Source organism: Elephas maximus, chromosome 13 (genome assembly GCF_024166365.1).
Source record: "Elephas maximus indicus isolate mEleMax1 chromosome 13, mEleMax1 primary haplotype, whole genome shotgun sequence".
In the NCBI taxonomy this organism is placed as follows: domain Eukaryota; kingdom Metazoa; phylum Chordata; class Mammalia; order Proboscidea; family Elephantidae; genus Elephas; species Elephas maximus.
Genome location: NC_064831.1, coordinates 66,278,284 through 66,296,866, shown reverse-complemented (window position 1 = coordinate 66,296,866; position 18,583 = coordinate 66,278,284). Strand labels below are relative to the sequence as shown.

Sequence of the window (18,583 nt, the reverse complement as noted above, 5' to 3'; positions counted from 1 at the left end):
AAAAAAAATTCAGAAAATAATATCAAAAAAAAAAAAAACCTCTGCACTGACGTTGCTTGGATTATTTCTATGAAAGGAAAAAATATCTGGTGAAGGATAGTCCCGTAAACATTACTATGTCATATTCTTATTCAGATAAGCTTATTTGTTTCTAGGTTGAGAGGTTTATAACTGGAAAAAAATCCAAACTATTCTTTTAACCAATTTTAGGGTCAAACATTAAGGACCAAAATAAAAGCCTGACTATACGTTCTAAAACTGTCAGCTTTATCTACACTTAAGAAAAAAAAACCTTTTAAGTCATCTAAAATTCTTGGTGGAAAAGTAAGATAATAGGAGAATTCTGGTTACCGTTTAAATTTGAAGCACTTGATCCATTCTGGTGACAAAGGTGGTTTTAGCAGCTAGCATTACATTCCGTTAAAATTACAAAGTGCTTTGGGTCTTTCCAAGATGAATGTCCTTTCTTCCTTACCTCTCATTCCTTAACTTATTTTCTCAAGATAGCAATGTTTCTGCAAAAGAAAAAAAAGAAATAGCAGCTATTTTGAAGAGCAAACTAGTTTCGTATACGCTGGACATTTTTCTTTCCTTTTGGATATTCCTAATGTCACCCTCACTCAACAGTCATATCTAGTCTAATTCATTTAAGTAATAACTTCCGTAGGTGGAGATATGGATAGCACCACACATACTCAACTCCCTGTGTCACACCTAAGAAACACGCCACCTAAAAGAATTAAAATAGCACTGATGCACTAGCGACATTCTAAGACTTCCTTTGATTGCCCTTGTAGACATTTTTGTTTTGCTAAAAGTATATGAGTATTAATTAAATGTGGAAACACCAAACTATTTTTTCACCTTTATAAAAATACAATTCTAAAAATCTCAATGCCCAACTTCGGTACCCAAAACCCCAAAACCACTACCGTCAAGTTAATTCTGACTCATAGTGACCCCACAGGGTTTCCAGGGCTGTAAATCTTTACACAAGCAGATTGCCACATCTTTCTCCCTTGGAGCAGCTGGTAGGTTTGAACCACGAACCTTTTTGATTAGCAGCCGAGAGTTTTAACCATGGCACCACCAGGGTTCCTTAACTTTGGTAGTGCCTTTGTAAAATATAAAAGTAGATATCTTCAATATTCAGGCAGCCAACAGACACATGAGAAAATGCTCCCGATCATTAGCCATTAGAGAAATGCAGATTAAAACTACAATGAGATTCCATCTCACTCCAACAAGGCTGGCATTAATCCAAAAAACACAAAATAATAAATGTTGGAGAGGCTGCGGAGAGATTGGAACTCTCATACACTGCTGGTGGGATTGTAAAATGGTACAACCACTTTGGAAATCTATCTGGCGTTATCTTAAACAGTTAGAAATAGAACTACCATACAACCCAGAAATCCCACTCCTCGGAATATACCCTAGAGATACAAGAGCCTTCACACAAACAGATATATGCACACCCATGTTTATTGCAGCTCTGTTTACAATAGCAAAAAGCTGGAAGCAACCAAGATGTCCGTCAACGGATGAATGGGTAAATAAATTGTGGTATATTCACACAATGGAATACTATGCATCGATAAAGAACAGTGACGAATCTCTGAAACATTTCATAACATGGAGGAACCTGGAAGGCATTATGCTGAGCGAAATGAGTCAGAGGCAAAAGGACAAATATATAAGACCTCTATTATAAGATCTTGAGAAATAGAAAAAATGGAGAAGAACACATACTTTTGTGGCTACAAAGGGGGGAGGGAGGGAGGGAGGGAGAGGGCTTTTTATTGATCAATCAGTAGATAAGAACTGCTTTGGGTGAAGGGAAAGACAACACTCAATACAAGGAAGGTCAGTCTAATTGGACTGGATTAAAAGCAAAGAGGTTTCCGGGATAAAATGAAAGCTTCAAAGGTCAGCAGAGCAGGGGCTGGGGTCTGGGGAACATGGTTTGAGGGGATTTCTAAGTCAATGGGCAAAACAATTCTATTATGAAAACATTCTGCATCCCACTTTGAAATGTGGCGTCTGGGGTCTTAAATGCCAACAAGCGGCCATCTAAGATACATCAATTGGTCTCAACCCACCTGGAGCAAAGGCAAAGGAAGAACACCAAGGTCACACGACAACCAAGAACCCAAGAGACAGAAAGGGCCACATGAACCAGAGACCTACATTATCCTGAGACCAGAAGAACTAGTTGGTGCCTGGCCACAATCGATGTCTGCCCTGTCAGGGAGTACAACAGACAACTCCTGAGGGAGCAGGAGACCAATGGGATACAGACCCCAAATTCTCACAAAAAGACCATACTTAATGGTATGACTGCGACTAGAGGAATCCCGGAGACAATGCTCCCCAGACCTTCTGATGGCACAGGACAGGAGCCATCCCCGAAGACAACTCATCAGGCATGAAAAGGACTGGTCAGCGGGGGGGGGGAGAGAGATGCTGATGAAGAGTGAGCTAATTAAATCAGGTGGACACTGGAGAGTGTGTTGGCAACTCTTGACTGGAGGCGGAATGGGAAGATAGAGAAAGAGGGAAGACGGCAAAATTTGCACGAAACGAGAGACTGAAAGGGCTGACTCAATAGGGGGACAGCAAGTGGGAGAAGGGAGTAAGATGTATGTAAACTTACATGTGACAGACTGATTGGAATGGTAAATGTTCACTTGAAGCTTAATAAAAATTAATTAAAAAAAAAAAAGAATGTGGGGAGATAAGTTATTCTCTACCAACTTTCTGGAAAGCAATTTGAAGAATGAAAATACAATAAAAAAAAAAAAAGTAGATATCTTCAAATGCAAAAATTTTCCCAGCCAACTTTACACTCAAGTATGAAATATATTCATAACTTGGTTTTTAAAATATCACCCAAAATTAAATTAATAAATTCCCATATATTTCTGACCCATTATTTTTATATGTTCAAAACTGTCCCAATTTCTAATTCGTTTTTTCTGTAACATCATAGACCGGGAAAATAAGTGGAAGAGTTAAGTAGAAAATGAAAGATAAATGTGCTTTCTTCTCAGTAATTCCTAGATTATGCTTACGTATTATAGAAACAAACCTTTCAATAAATTTTAAGTTTAGAGAAAAACATTTTAAAAAGAAGGTTTTTGTAAGTGCACCATCAAACAAAATCTCACTCCAACGGTGTCAGGTTATTCATAATAAAAACAATACCCAATCTTACAGCGCTTTGAACTACATATCCATCACCTCGTGTGGTACATAACAACGTTAAGCGGTGTGCAGGAGAACCACTGTCAAGAATATATAGCTGTCACCAGTAAACAGATGAAGAAATGAAGATGCCCAAGATCATACATACAGTCAACGGCAAATTTACTTAGTCTTCAGAGAACAAAAGTGTAATTTAAGCCCAGTTTATTTTGAAATTTAAAAATGAAATAAAATTTAACATATGAACGTAGAATTACTGGTAACTCAGAAAAGCACATAGTGATAAACAGAGAAGTGATCTCCCAAGTGTAGGTGTTGAGCTAATGGAAAAACCGAAATGAGAACCCAGATTTCCTTCCTCTCCTTACGTAGTAGTATTCTATTATCTTCGAATAAACTCCCCTCCTGTTCCTTCCTGTAAGACCAAAATATTAGTTTTTCTATATATTTTATTCTTGAACTTGTAGCTGCTCTAATCATAGCATAGACACTGAAAGCTTACCCAACAATGTAAGAGATGAAGAGACATGAACTGTGTTTAGTTAAATCTTCACATTTTAAATGTGTGACATGCAGACAGGATATAGCTGGGTCTTGTATTTTTATTCAGTATGAAAATCTTTGACTCTAGAAAGTTTTGTCCATTTATCTTTAATGCAATTGTTGAAATGACTGCATTCAAAACCACCGTTTTGGTGTTTGTTTTCTATTTCTAGTGTTCTCTGCTGCTTTTTGTTATGTGTTGCTACTGTTCTACCTTTTCCTGCCTTAAATTTCAGTTAATCAAATATTTTAAATGTTTTATTTTAGTTGCTCTATACCTCTTTATATTGGGAGAGAGGTGCTGTACTCTAAGGATTACAACATGCAACTTTATACAGTCTACTTAAATATTTAACTTCATGCAAAGCATATGAGTCTTGCAATAGTATAACTGCATTAACTCCACTGTCCTTTTTTGCTAGTTTTGTCATACATTATATCTCTATATACATTACACAACCCCTTATTTAAGTAACTTTTGCTTTCAAGGAAAGTTACACAAGGAAAAAAAGATAAATCTTTCACATATTTATCGCTCGTGGTGGTTTAATTTCTCCCTGTAGAACCAAGTTTTCATCTAATATCATTGCCCTTCAGCCTAAAAACTCTCCTTCAACATATTTTTTTATACAGAAAGAATACCAACAATGAATTATCTAAGTTTTTGTTCATGTGAAATTGCTTTATTTTAGTTTCATTTTTGAATGATGTTTGCATTGGATATGAGTTCTGGGCTGAAGGTTTTTTCTTTTGGCTCTTTAAAGACGTCGTTTTATTGTCTTCTTCCATTATTATGATGAGAAGTCAGCTGTCATTAATATTACTGTTACTCTTGTTTTCTAGCTGGTTTTTTTTTTTTTTTTCAGCAGTACGGCTATTATATGTCTAGACATGGTTTTCTTTGTATTTATTCTATTTGAGGTTCACTGAGCTTCCTGGTTCTGTAAGTTCGTTTTTAGCCAAATTTAAAAACTTCCAGCCAGTATTTATTCAAAAAAATTTTTTTTCTGTCACATTCTCTCTCTTTTCCTTCTGGCATTCTAATATGCATAAGTTTGGCTGCTTGGTATCCCCACAGATCTTTGAAGATCTGTTCTCTCTCTCTCTTTATTTTTTATTTCTCTCTCTCTCTCTCTCTCTAAGACCAAAGAGAAATCTTCTTTGCAATCTTCTAGTAGAATCCTTCTCCTTGCAATATTTTTTCCTCTTTGTTCTTCAGGCAGGATAACTTCTGTTATCAGGTTCACTGACATAGTCTTCTGCAATCTCCCATCTGTTGTTAAGTCCATCCAGTAAAATTTCCTTTTCAGGCATTACTCTCTCCAGTTCTACAATTCCATTTAGTTTCTAGTTCTAAGTTGCTGAGATATCCTATATTTTCACTCATTATGATCCCCTTTTCCTTTAAGTTCTTGGTCATATTTACAATAGCTGATTTAAAGTTCCTGTCTGCTAATTCTAACATCTCAACTAACTCCTTTTTCTTTTAATTACAGGTCCTTTTTTTTTCCTGTTTTTTCACATTTAATATTCTTTTTATTGTATACAGGGCAGCAGAAATAATATACTGCAGAAACTCTGAATTTTGTTATCTTCCTTTGAAGAGTGTTGATTTTTCTTCTATTAAGCAGTTAAAATAATGGCTAATCATCTTGAACTTGCAGACCCTTGGTTTAAGGATATGTCAGGGAGGATATGTTTCAGCCTTGCCCTTAGTCCTAGAACAAATCCCTTAGTCCTCGGACATAGTACCTTCTGAGGTTTCAATGGAAACTCTGATGTGTTTTAAAAATCCTCTAACTTGGTAGGACTCAAACTCCAAACTTAATCAGAAATATCTGCTCAACAACTTCCCATTCTAGCTGTTGCTTTCCATTGGGTTTTATGGAGTCTCCCTATCTATGTGAACCTAAGAGGTCAGCCAAAGATTTTATAGGAATATGTATGTTGATATTGAGGTTTCCTTCTCTGTGCTTTCTTCCTTTCTGGGATTTCTACCATTAAATTCTAGAAAAACTGACAAAAACTTGAATGGAGCTGTGGCTTAGACAGTAGTAACATGTCAATGTTGAATTCCTGTTCTTGATTAGCGTATCTGGGTTGTGTGGGAGAAAATGTCTCTGTTTCTAGGAATTATACTCAAGTATTCAGAGGTGATGGGGTATAATGTCAGTAATTTATTCTCAAAGGGTTCAAGAAAAAAAATCTATACTATTCTTATACTTGTTTATAAGTTTGGAATTATTTTTTTAACAATTTAAATGTATCCATAGACCCTATAACATTTCTAAAATGTCTTCTGTGAAACTCTACTATGGCTAAACGGTTGGAGAAAAGTAGTTCTGTGGTGAAGGAAGTCTGGGTAACATTACCAGTTATATCCTTTCTTGGCAATTCACACGTTAGCATAGCAAATATTTCTACAAACCATGCAGTAGACATAATTTCATTTATTCGTCCTTCCCCCTTCATATACATTATATACTTGGGGCTTACTATGTGAAAGATAGTGTTCAAAGTACTTGAGCCAGAAACGTAAAAACGGAGGCAAGATTTCTAATCTCATAGAATTTACATTCTAGTGCAGAAAGACAGACAAATAGGTAAATAAACTAATTTCAGACAGTGATACATGCTCTGACGAAAATAAAACTGGGTGTTAGAGAGAAACTGGGAAGGTAGAAGCACCATTTTAGATAGTGCCTCAGAGGTAGGTACTCCGAGGAGGTGATACTCAAGTTGAAACTGAATGTAATAAGCCAGACTAGGAAAGTCATAGGTGAAGAGTGTTCCAGAGTAGGGTGTAAGATAGGAATGAGCTTACAATGTTCATGGAAAATGGTAGCTGGAAGCTTATTTCAGGGAGATAAGGTAAGAGAGAGAGAAACTGACTAGAACATGTGGGTCTTTGTAGGCCATTACAAAGTATCTGGATTTTATTTGATGAATTTTTTTTTTATTCATTCAACAAATATTTATACTAGAGTAAATACCATGTATAACACCATGTGGTGCTGAGGGTATAACAGTGAACAATGCAGATACTGTCTATGTAATGGAACATTTTAAGCAAAGGAGTAACATTGTTTCAGTTTTTTAGAAGATCACCTTGGCTACTGTATAAAGAATGGATTGAGTGGGAGGATCAAAACAGGAAGCAGAGAAACCAAATAACAAACTATTCAGTAGCCCAGGCGAGAGAAAATAGAGGCTTGAACAAGGGTGATAAGCACCGCAGATGTCAAGAAGCGGGCAGATACATGATTACTTGTTTAACTTCATTTAATCTGGCATTTCCTAGACCTATGACCCCTGAATCCTTATCCGACAGTACTTATTAACATTCCATGGAATATATTGAAAAAATGTTGACATATTACAAACAAACAACAATAATTAGGATTATAAAGGAAGGAGGAAAACAGAAGCCGTACTCTACAACCGTTCATGTCACAAAGAAAAGAAGAGTATGGCGGGTTGTTAATGTGGCTCTATTTCTAAATTTTGAAAACAATAAAACAGTAATTTATAAGAAAAAAAATCTCTTGATTACCACCACCACCCCTAATCTGGAATTAGCCTGATTTTAAACCTATTTATGCAGTTCAAATCTGCCAGGCACTCCTTGGAAACTCTATGGGGCAGTTCTACTCTGTCCTATAGGGTCGCTATGAGTTGGAATCGACTCGATTGGGTTTTTTTTTTTTTTTTTAATAATTCTTATGCAATGACAACCATAAAATAACAAATTGTTTAAAAAGTCTTAATTTTTTTTTTTTTTACTAACTATGCAAATTGTCTTTGGGTGCTGACTTTTCATTACTCCATAATTTCTGTTAGGGTCAATCTTTCTGTTTTATATTTGAAAACAAAGGTTTTACTCTATCCACATGTAAAAAGAAGTTCAGTTGCCTATTTCTTTTTCCCTGGTCAGTGTTCCAACGTGTTGAGAAAACATCATGAAGATATGCAGGCAGGAAAAGGATTCCCTGAGTGTATGACTAAACCAAACCAAACCAAACCCGTTGCCGTCGAGTCGATTGACTATACGCAGCTATATTACTACTCACTCATGTATGGTACAGCAGCATCCACCATCTCAACCTAAGTACTCTCTTCTAAAACTTCCATGGCACTTGACTTTGGTTATTGCTACAGAACAACTTCAATTATATACTAGAAGGAGGAGGGAAAAGAGGAAGGAATATGAATTCCATAATCATCTTCTGAAATGTGGCTTGAATTAACTACATGGACATAGCACCAAGTGAAATCATAGGTTATATATATTAATGCTGCTTCAGATGAGACATTAGAAAAAAAAAATTGATCATTCTAAGAGAGGGCTGATCAGTACACTAAGCCACATCAGTCGAAATATATTTTGTGTTCTAACTGGCTAACAGGGTTATGTGAAACACAGAATTATGGAAGCAATGGTAATGAAGAAAAGAGGCTCCACAGTCTCCAGACTGCGGACTAGGGAGGAAAACACTAATCTGCAAATCCTAAAATATACATTATCTGGCCCCCTACAGACAAAGGTTGGCAATTTCTGATACAGAGTATGCCGAACATACTATAAAATTTTGTACTTTAAAATGACAGAATTTATATTTAAAACACTAGACCAAACAGTTCACTTTAGTCCTCACCCACTGCTATGCAGTCCTTCACATTTCTAATTAAATATTAAGTAATAATTTTATATTTAAAATGACTGCCCCATAATATGGAGATAATTTTTTCATTCTCAAAAAATCAATTTTCATGATCTGTTAAACACATTAGGTATATAAATCATTTTCTTCTGGTCAGTTTTTGATTTAAAATGTGTACTGAGCTCTTTAAATTGTGAACTAAATAACAGTTCCTAAAGTGGACACATGCTCATTTATAAAATACTGAAAAAAAAGTAAATCAAGTACTAGGAAAAAATAATACTTGAAAGCTTCAGAACTTTAAAAAGGTGTTAGCATTAAAAGCCATTCTAGAATGATTCAACTTCCGCTTCTGGGATGAAGCAGTAAACAGGTCCAGAATGATCCTACTACTGTAAACAACTAGAACACATTACGAGATATAGAAAGGGACTATTTTCAGACACAGGTGGTAGTACATGACTGTGATCCCTGAGAAAAAGGAAACAAACAAGGCAAGCCCTACCATCACCGAGGCTCTCTGCCAGAAAGTAATTTATCACTACAGTACAGGAAGAAGAACTCAAACAGAACCATGTAATCTTGTTGACTTGAGGAGACACAGATAAAAGTGCAAGGAGGATAAGGTGGCTAGAATTTGTGGGGCAGAGTTCCAGAGAGGAAGGAGCTACACAGAGAAAGAGGTCCAATAATCTGCATAAGGATCCGCTTGAGTACTTAGCTAAACAAAAATCTGTGCATGAGAAGGGTAAAACTTCTTAAGACCAGGCAAGAAATTCTAAGGAAAGAAATATACCAGGTAGTTGTAAGACAAATGATTCTCAGAGCTAACCCAGGGCTATTATAAATATGCTCCATATTCAAGGGTGTAAATGAAAACATGAATACAGTAAAGAAGAAATGGAAGATTTCATAATGAACAAAATAGAACTTCCAAAGATAAAAAAAATTTATAATATTTGAAATGAAAATGTCAGTGGATGGGACAAACAGTAGTTTATACACTGCAGGAAAACAAAAACAAAACAGATTAGTAAACTTGAAGAAACAGCAATAAAATGTATTTAAAATAAAGCTCAGATGGGAAAAAAAATTGTGAGACAATGAGAAAATACTGTTGTAAAGGTCTTACATTATATAAGAAGTATTAATTATCATTTGATAGTAGGTTATATAAGTTAAAGAGACATTTTTATTAAGCTACAGCAATCAAGACAGTTCAGTAATAGCCTAAGGATAAACATATAAAGAACAGAATAGAGAATCCAGAAATGGACCTACAAATACCTGGTCAGTTGATTTTCACTAAATGTGCCACGGTAACTCAATGTAGGAAGAAAATATTTTCAACAATATGGTGCTGGAACAACTGGAATCCATATGGAATGAAATAAAACTCTGACCTTTACCTTATACAAAAACTAACTCAAAATGGATCATAAACCTAAAAGTAAACTAAACTAGACTAAGCTGAAACTATATAACTTCAAAAAGAAAGCAAAGGAAAAAACATTTATGACATTAGCATAGGCAAAGATTCAAAAGCATGAACAAGGAAAAAAAAAAGCCTTATAAACTCTATAAAAGTTTAAAAAAATCTGTTTAGAAAACACATCATTATGAAACTAAAATAGCAAAAATATGCATGAAATGATAAAAACCACAGTAAGATACTACTTCACACTCCTGAAGAGCTACAATTACAAAGACTAACTCAGTGCCGTTGATCCCTTTTGTGTGGGCTTTCCAGCCATGGTCTTGTAACTTCCACTCAAGTGATTGGGTGGGAATGTGCAGATATGGTAATTGTAACCCATCAAGGGGATTAGTCAGTTTTGCAATCCCACAGGGTTTGAAATGAGCCACCCCAGAGACTGGAAAAGAGAGAATCCCACTGCCACCAGGGAAGAATAGCCAGGAGCTGGTGCGTCCTTTGAATCTTTGCCTGTTCTAATGTCATGAACATTTGACAGTTCTTCCATCAAGCCAGCCTCTTCCCAGGCGTGCTTGCAGGCATGCCTCTTCCTGGCCCGAAGCCTCTGCCCAAAGGCACCCAACTTTCTCCCTCTGTAGACTGGGAAGCCCACTGCACTGTCTCCTGCCGCTGGGTCTCTACTGCCACTGCTTCTCACCATCTTTAGGGTTACAGCTCACTCTCTATTGCCTGTATCCTGAGTGTTCCTGAACCTGAACTGTAACCTGTTACTTCCCTAATAAACCCCATAATTGTGAGTATGGTCTGTGAGTTCTGTGTGGCCGTTGCAATGAAGTATCAAGCCCAGCAGAGAAGCAGAGCATCGTGGGAGGGATGGTTGGTATCAGAATTCGTAAAGATGGCAGAGAGAGGAAGCATGTCTGACCGCCACCTCATAGGAATCAGTCTTGGGCTGTTGATCTTGATTCTCCTTCCCCCTTGTGAAGTTAGAAGAGGTCAGACTCAGCCTCCACGGCGTTTTTACACTAAAACCTCCAAATGTCCTTGAGGATGCAGAGCTGTGCTGCCCTTTATAGTAGCCACTAGCCACATGTGGCCATTTAAACTTAAACTGATAAAATTGAATAAAATTAAAAATTCCGTTTCTTAGATGCACTAGCCTTATAGCACTCACCTTCTCAACAGCCACATGTGACTAGTGGCTACTCTAGCGAGAGCACAGGTATAGATTTCTATCATCAGAAAGTTCTATATGACAGCACTGATACAGAGCATCTAAAATACTCATACAGTGCTGGAGGGAATGTAAGATTGTCCACCATTTTTAAAAAGTTTGGCACTTTCTTTTCAAACTTAAAACAAAACTTACTATACAACTCAGCAATTCCACCCCTAAGCATTTATCCACTAGGGTTAGTGTCATCAGTGGCCTTGGGAAACCAGAACTTCCACCACTACCCAGAGGTACTGAGATTCTCCTCCCCAGTTTTCAAGGCAGGCTGAGTAGGAACCTGGACTTATATGCCTGCCTGGCAGTAACAAGGCAGCACTCTCCCCCCCTGCCAAAGCAGTATCAAAGGAGGTCTACTAATACAGGAGATTTAAACAAAATTCAGAGTCCTCATGACATAACATCCTCAAATGTTCAGATTTCAATTGAAAATCACTCTTCACACCAAGAATAAGGAAAAATCTCAGCTTGAATGAGAAAAGACAATCAATAGACACCAACACCAAAAAGATACCAATGTTAGAATTATCTCACAAGGAAGTTAAAGGAGCCATCATAAAAATGCTTCAGCGAGTAACTACTAACACACTTGAAACAAACACAAAAAATGGAAAATCTGAGTAAAGAAACAGAAAGTCTCAGCAAAACATCCAAAAAGATATAAGGAAGAATGAAATGGAAATTATAGATCTGAAAATTACAATAACTGAAACAAAAAAGTCAATGGATAGGCTCAACAGCAGAATGGAAGGGACAAAGAAAGAATCAGTGAACTAGAAAACAACAGAAATCTGAAAAATGGGGAGGGGGAGGTAGAAACTGAATAAAAATGAACAGAGCCTCAAGGACCTGTGAAACTAGGGCAAAAGATCTTACATTCATGTCACCAGAGTCTCGGAAGGAGAGGAGAGAAGTGGGCAGGGCTGAAAATGTATTTCCACTTTCTGTTGGATCACTGTTCTTTGGAACAGACACATATGTGAATCTCCTTCCGTTGGCCAAATTTCTTGGCGTAGACAAGTGAGCACTTCCAGCCTTGCATCTGTTTGTTCAAACATTTCAATTGGTATTTTCTCAATTCTTGGAGCCTAGTATTTCCCAATACCTTCAATGCAGCTTGGACATCTTCCTTCAATACCATCAGTTCTTGATAATATGCTACTTCTGAAATGGTTGAATGTCAACCAGTTCTTTTTGGTACAGTGACTATGTATATTCCTTCCATCTTCTTTTGATGCTTCCTGCATCATTCAATTTTTTGCCCATAGAATCCTCCACTGTGGCAACTTGAGGCTTGAATTTTTTCTTCAGTTTTTTCTGGTTTAGAAATGCTTCCGTTTTGGTTTTCTAACTCCAAGTCTCTGCACGTTTCATTATAATACTCTGTCTTCTCAAGCTGCCCTTTGAAATCTTCTGTTCAGCTCTTTAACTTCATCATTTATTCCATTTGCTTTAGCTATTCTGCATTCAAAAACAAGTTTCAGAATCTCTCCTGCCATCCATTTCGGTCTTTTCTTTCTTTCCTGTCTTTTTAATGACTTTTCTTTCTTCATGTACGATGTCCTTGATGTCATCCCTCAACTCAGCAGGTCTTTGCTCATTAATGTTCAATGCATAAGATCCATTCTGAGATGGCTTCTAAATTCGAGTGGAATATACTTTGACTCTTGTGGACTTGTTTCAGTTTTCTTCAGCTTCAACTTAAACTTGCATATGAGCAATGTTCTCAGTGATGACTCTGAGTTTCTCCATAGTCTCTTTCCACAGATATAGTTGATTTGATTCCTATGTATCCCATCAGGCAAGGTCTACATGTATAGTCACTGTTTATGTTGTTGAAAAATGCTATTTCTGATGAATAAGCCATTGGTCTTCCAAAATTCTATCATACAGTCTTCCGTGTTGTTTCTATCACCACGGCCATATTTTCCAACTACTGATCCTTCTTCTTTGTTTCCATCTTTTGCATTCCAGTCACCAGTAATTATCAATACATCTTGACTGCATGTTTGGTCAATTTCAGACTGCGGAAGGTGGTAGAAATCTTCAGTTTGTTCATTTTGGCATTAGTGGGTGGCGCATAAATTTGAATAATAAATTTCTTTTAGGCTTGTGGATATTATCCTATCACTGACAGTGTTGTATTTCAGGGTAGATCTTAAAGTGTTCATTTTGACAATGAATGTGATGCCTTTTTCTCTTCAATTTGTCACCCCCAGTGTGGTAGACCATATGATTGTCCAATTCAAAATGGCCAATACCAGTCTTCAGCTAACTAATGCCTAGGGTATTGATCTTCAAGCATTCAGTTTCATTTTTGACAACTTCCAATTTTTCTTGATTATGAATCGTACATTCCATGTTCCAATTATTAATGAACGTTTGCAGCTATTTCTCCTCATTTTGAGTTATCCCTTAGAAACATTACCTGTCTCCACACTAGGGATCTTACTGTGCAGAACAGATTTTTCTACCTTACTAACTTTCTGTAAATTATATTTTTATATATAGGGAGAGAAACAGATTTTTTTTTAATTGCCATGAAAAATACCTTAAAACTAGCAAATGGATGTCAGTAATTTTTCTTCGGCAGTTTTGGTTCCCAGATTTTCCTTCCTTTAAAAGGAACTACAGTGTGATGAGTTACTTAATGTGGCCTTTCTCACCATGGTCTTGTAACTCTCACCCAGGTGATTGGGTGGGACTGTGCAAATAAGATAATTGTGGCTCACCAAGGGGATTGGTGGCCCAATGGTTAAAGAGCTTGGCTGCTAACCAAAAAGTTGGCAGTTCAAATCCACGAACCACTCCTTGGAAACCCTGTGGAACAGTTCTGCTCCATCCTATAGGGTCACTATGAGTCAAAACTGACTCGACAGCATTGACTTACGGTTATGGTTAAGGGGACTGGTCAGTTTTGCCTTAAAACAGAGCCAATTCCAGAGCAGAGAGGAGAACGCACCACCACCTCTACAATAAAAAGACAAATAATCCAATTAAAAAATGAGCAAAGGATATGAACAGACACTTCACCAAAGAAGACATTCAAGCAACTAACAGACACATGAGGAAATGCTCACAATCATTAGCCATTAGAGAACTTCAAATCAGAACTACAATGAGATACCATCTCATCCCAACATTACTGGCATGAATCAAAAAAACAAAATAACAAAGGTTGCACAGGTTGCACACTGGTTGCGGGGAGATTGAAACTCTTATGCACTGCTGGTGGGAATGCAAAGTGGTACAGCCACTATGGAAAACAATAATGGTGCCTCCTTAAAAAGCTGGAAATAGAAGTACCATATGATCCAGCAATTCCACTCCTAGGAATATATCTTAGAGAAATAAGAACCATCACATGGATAGACATATGTACACCCATGTTCACTGCAGCTTTATTCACACTAGCAAAAAAATGGAAGCAACCTACGTGCCCATCAACAGATGAATGGATAAACTATGGTACACACAATGGAATACTATGCAATGATAAAGAACAATAATGAATACGTGGAACATCTCACAACACGGATGAATCTTGAGGGCATTATGCTGAGTGAAATAAACCAATCACAAAAGGATAAATACCGTATGAGACCACTATTACAAAGACACATGAAAATGTTCCCACACAAAGGAAACAATCTTTGATGGTGTGACAGTTAAGGTTGTGTGTCAGTTTGGCTGGGCCGTGAGTCTCAGTGGTTTGGCAGTCGCATGGTGATGTGATCACTTCCATGATAAGAACGTGGTGTCAGGATTGGAAGAAGAATTAAGAACCTGCGATATGCAGTTGACACAGCATTGCTTGCTGAAAGTGAGAAGGACTTGAAGCATTCACAGAAGATCAAAGCTTTCAGTATGGAATACATCTTAGCATAAAGAAACCAAAAATCCTTACAACTAAACCAATAAGCAACATCATGATAAATGGAGAAAATACTGAAGTTGTCAAGGATTTCATTTTACTTGTATGCACAACCAATGGCCATGAAAGCAGCAGTCAAGAAATCAAACGTTATATTGCATTGGGCAAACCTGCTGCCGTTGAGTCGATTCCAACTCACAGCGACCCTATAAGACAGAGTAGAACTGCCTTATAGAGTTTCCAAGGAGCACCTGGTAGATATGAACTGTTGACCTTTTGGTTAGCAGCCGTAGCTCCTAACCACTATACCACCAGGTTTCCGCATTGGGCAAATTGGCTGCAAAAGACCTCTTTAAAGTGTTAAAAAAAAAAAAAAAAAAACCGAGTATGTCACTTTGAGGACTAAGCTGCACCTGACCCAAGCCATGGTATTTTCAATCACCTCATATGCATGTGAAAGCTGGACAATGAATAAGGAAGAGTGAAGAAGAATTGATTCATTTGAATTATGGTTTTGGCAGAGAATATTGAATATACCATGGATTGCCAGAAGAATGAACAAATCTGTCATGGAAGAAGTACAGCCAGAGTACTCCTTAATAGTACTAAGTAGATGGCAAGACTTCTTCTGACATACTTTGGATATGTTATCAGGAGGGACCATTCCCTGCAGGACATCATGCTTGATAAAGTAGAGGGTCAGTGAAAGAGAGGAAGACCCTCAGTGAGATGGATCGATAAAGTGGCTGTAACACTGGGCTCAAATATAGCAATCACTGTGAGGATGGTGCAGGACTGGGCAGTGTTTTGTTCTGTTGTACATAGGGCCGCTATGATTCAGAACCTAACAACAACATGTGATCTTGAGCAATTTACTTATTTCTCGTGAGCCTCAGTCTCCTTATGTTTAAAAGAGGCATAATAGCACCTATGTGACACAGTTATTGTGAATTAGATGAACTAGCTCATGTAAAGATCCTCCCATAGTGTCTGGCACATAATACTAGTACTAAGTTGCTCCAGGAATTGACGGAAGCAATGATTCAAGCATAACAGCAACTGTGAGCATGGTGCAGGACCAGGCAGTATTTCGTTCTGTGGTACAGAGGGTCGCTATGAGTTGAAACCAACTCGACGGCACCTAACAACAACGACAAGTTGCTGTTGAGTCAACTCCAATTCCTGGCAACCCCACCTATGTCCCAGTAATAGATGCCTCCTACATTTTAGGAAAATGGAGAATGCTTTCCCCTCTTTTTACCTCTTCTGAAAGATTCCTTAAATATATGTAATCCCAGTCCTCAACTCCAGTGATCAGCAGTTGTACAACTAAATCTAAACCAAAAGGCGGGGGCGGGGGGGGGCATTGTGACATAATGGAAGGTAAATGGGTTTTAGATCAAACAGATAGGAGTTCAACTATGTAAAGATTTTTGACCTTGAGCAATTTTAGGAACCTCTTAAAGCTTCTTGTTTTACAACGAGAATATTATCTAGCTTTTTATGATTTTGTCTTTCATACCCAGAGACGTAGCAAATACTTTTAAAAAGGGCATTTCTTACTCATCTTTGTCTCCCACAGTAGTATGGCAATGTTCAAAATGATGAGATTAGCTGCTGGAATAAGGCCAGGGATTGATAAAAAGAGATGCAAGACTAGAATAAATGTATTACATTATGGAAAGGAAAAGTACAAACCTAGTTTAACTGGCACCAATTCTAGGCATTATGTCCTTTTCTTTCCTTATGAATAAAAGACCAAACCCAGTGCCGTTGAGTCGATATCGACTCATAGTGACCCTACAGGACAGAGTAGAATTGCCCCATAGAGTTTCCAAGGAGCGCCTGGAGGATTCAAACTGCCGACCCTTTGGTTAGCAGCCGTAGCACTAAACCACTATGCCACCAGGGTTTCCTTCCTTACGAATAGACCTCAACTATTCTGTTTCCTACAGGAAGATGCAAAGTGGGGGATATCTATTAGTGAGGGGCATTTCAATCACACTTTAAAACTGAGCATTCTTCTTTAATGAACCATAAGAGTCAAACGTTTCTTTATTCCATTTAGTGAATTCGTTTTTAAGTGATAAAATAGTAGTTCAGTTGGCTAGTACAACAGAAAACATTACTAATTTTCCAGAAGTAACAATGTTTAATAGAAATAATTTTGTTCTGTAACTCAAAAATTCTTTTCAAAGAATAGCAACACCTTTGTTAAAGATGACTTAATTATTCATGGATTGCATGAACATCCCTAATCCTGACCTTTCACCTGAGCCTCAAGCTCCTATATATCTAGTTGTTTGCTAGATGTTTCCACCTATATGTGCCTCAGGCAAAAACTCAGTATGTTCAAAACTGAGCCGTTCATCTTTTCCTAAAATCTGTTCTTTCTTAAATTTCCTATCACAGTTAGTGGCACCATAGCCACGTAGCCACTCAAGGCAAAACTTTAGCAATAATCTTACATTTGACCATTCATTCAGTCTTTAAACCTTACTGATTTCCGTTTTAAACACTTTCCAAATCTATTTCCTCAACTCCATCCCTACTAATAGTACCCAAACTCAGGTCCTCATTATCTCCAATATGACCAAATCAATAATTTAATTGGTCTGCCCACCTCTATTCTTAGCTTACTTCAAAATCATTTATCACTCTGTTACCAAAATGATTGCTCTAAAATGGATATCTTGCCATATTTTAGACACATTTTTTTAGATACACATTATCATCATCAAACCCTTCAATGGTACCTATTCTCACAAGATAAAGTACAAGTTGTTCAGTATGACAGATAACATCCTCAATGACCTGGTTCCTGCCTTTCTCTTCAGCTTTATTTTCTGTCATTCTCTACCTCCCACTTCATCACACCACAGCCATACTGAACTACTTGTCAATCCCCTGTATTCTCATGCTGTTCTCTTTGCTTATAACCTTACACCCCTTCCATGCCTGGCAAACTCCTACTCGTTCTTCATGACTCAAGTCCAGGGTCACCCACTCTTGCTTGGAAGCCTGTTCATAGCATACTTCTCTACCTCATTAAGCTTATACATCATCATAATAAGTACTCAGGAGATATTTGTTAAATGGAACAAAAATGAAACTAAGTAAGCTAATGACAAAGCAATGTATAATTTATACATATGGAGAAGAAACTAGATTTCAGTAAGTTTCTTTGGAAAAATGTCCATCTGAAGATCTAAGAAGTAACTGTTCACAGATTGCTAAGATTAGAAAAGTATTTGAGTGAATAAAACAGACAGAAATAAGCACATTCAGTGGAGGCTAAGGAGGCATGTATGGCAAGGTTGGAGAGAAAGTAAACGGCAAATACGTCCTCATAAACGTGAGCAAGAAGATATAGCTATCCGTATAAATAGGCTTGGAAACCCTGGTGGCGTAGTGGTTAAGTGCTACGGCTGCTAACCAAAGGGTTGGCAGTTCAAATCCGCCAGGCACTCCTTGGAAACTCTATGGGGCAGTTCTACTCTGTCCTATAGGGTTGTTTATAGACCACAATCAGTAAATGACTAAAGACTTTCAGTTTTCTCTGAAACTGTATAGCACAGCTGCAAAATTTTTGTACCCTATACTTCCCTTAGAGAGATATTAGATAGGTATTT

General features: G+C 37.4%; 1 protein-coding gene across 3 annotated transcripts in view; it reads right to left on the bottom strand.

The window, feature by feature from the left end:
- Positions 1-18,583, bottom strand: part of PEAK1 (pseudopodium enriched atypical kinase 1) — a 270,601-nt gene that overhangs the window by 120,582 nt on the left and 131,436 nt on the right. The window contains exon 3 of one of the 3 annotated variants that reach the window (XM_049852705.1): positions 352-515. The exons of 1 other annotated variant lie outside the window; for it this stretch is intronic. The gene's annotated coding sequence lies outside the window, so the exon portion shown is untranslated. The remainder of the gene's footprint in view (positions 1-351; positions 516-18,583) is intronic. One more of the 3 variants, XM_049852706.1, reaches the window with a different exon arrangement.